Source organism: Triticum aestivum, chromosome 3A (genome assembly GCF_018294505.1).
Source record: "Triticum aestivum cultivar Chinese Spring chromosome 3A, IWGSC CS RefSeq v2.1, whole genome shotgun sequence".
In the NCBI taxonomy this organism is placed as follows: Eukaryota; Viridiplantae; Streptophyta; class Magnoliopsida; order Poales; family Poaceae; genus Triticum; species Triticum aestivum.
The window spans coordinates 723,251,422-723,252,809 of record NC_057800.1 but is presented as its reverse complement, the minus strand read 5'-3'; the positions used below and the strand labels follow the sequence as shown (position 1 = coordinate 723,252,809).

The 1,388-nt window shown below is 41.2% G+C and overlaps 1 long non-coding RNA gene across 1 annotated transcript in view; it reads left to right on the top strand.

The window, feature by feature from the left end:
* The window catches only part of LOC123063498 (uncharacterized), a 5,596-nt gene that overhangs the window by 575 nt on the left and 3,633 nt on the right, over positions 1-1,388 (top strand). The gene's annotated exons all lie outside the window — the stretch shown is intronic.

Here is a 1,388-nt window from a genome sequence, read left to right as displayed (position 1 = left end):
TTGCTGTTTTTTCGTGATATATTAGATTCGTTTGCATCACACATTTTTTAGAGAGAAAATGAAATGTTTTTAAGTGTGGAATGTCTGAATACATGCCTATATATATGCAGCTGATGAATAGTAACTAGCAATCCAACCCGGTTATGTTCATGCCCATGGCTGTAGATTTGTTTTTCTGTGTGAATCTGATTGTAGCAGCGAGCACCCCCAGTTTTGTAACTTGAGTCTGTACATCTAGGGACTTCCAGTTTTTTTGTGTGTGTGAATCTGAATGTAGCAGCGAGCACCCCAGTTTTGTAATCTGAATGTAGCAGCTAGCACCCCATTTTGTAATCTTGAGTTTGTAGCACATACTACATATAGACAGCAGACAGAGTTGCCTGCCATTTTTGTCTGAAATTTAAGAGGCATAATGCGAGTGGATAAACATTTTCAGTGGCATACATTGCAATCCTTCTTTTTTCAGATAGGAATGTCTGAATTTTTGTGTGTCTGTTTGTAGGGAGCATGTGTAGTCTTCTTCTGAATACTTCAAACTTCTCAGACTAAGCGAGGTCTTTTTGATTTCTTAAAAGTTGTGGCATATGGCACAACTCCAGAAATTGAAAGTATAGTAGTAGCAGGCCCGAATGTATAGCTTTTGTTTTTCATATTTTTACAGATTTTCTGTTAAAATCTTTTCTTGTTTGAAGATATGTGATTTAAAAATCTAACAAGAGTATTTTCTGATCTATGAGCACTAGAGAAAATTTATGTGATAAGGTAAGTGAAACAGATGGTAACTAGGTGGATAAACTCATCTGGTGCTGAACCTTTTTTGAAATGAACTCTGTTTCAGTTATATCATAGCAACCTGAACTTTCAGTATAGTCTACTCCAGATTCAACTTATTTTATAAGTTTTTTTAGTCTATAAGAGTTTTAGATGTCCACTCCTTCCGAGCAGGATGAGAAGTGTACAATGGAGGCGGTCTTAAGTACCTATGAACACACCTCCTAGTTTGTTTTTGTACGCCCCCTAGTTCGTTTGTGTGTGTTTGTCGGGGTCCCCAGTCCAAACCGACCATCGACTCGCAAATAGGGGGGGTGTGTTTTCTCAGGGCCCCCCAGTTGCAAGCTGACCATCGACTCACAACTAGGAGGTGAGTGTGTTTGTTGGTGCCCCTAGTTGCATGTTGACCATCGACTCGCAACTAGTGTCGGTGCCCTCAATTGCATGTTAACCAACGACTCGCAACTAAGGTTTGCGCGTGTTTTGTCGAGGGTTCGATCCCCAGTTGCATGCCGACCATCGACTCGCAACTAGGGGTGTGTGTGTTTGTCGGGGCACCCAGTTGCAAGCCGACCATCAAGTCACAACTAGGGGTGTGTGTTTGTCAAGGGTTCCCA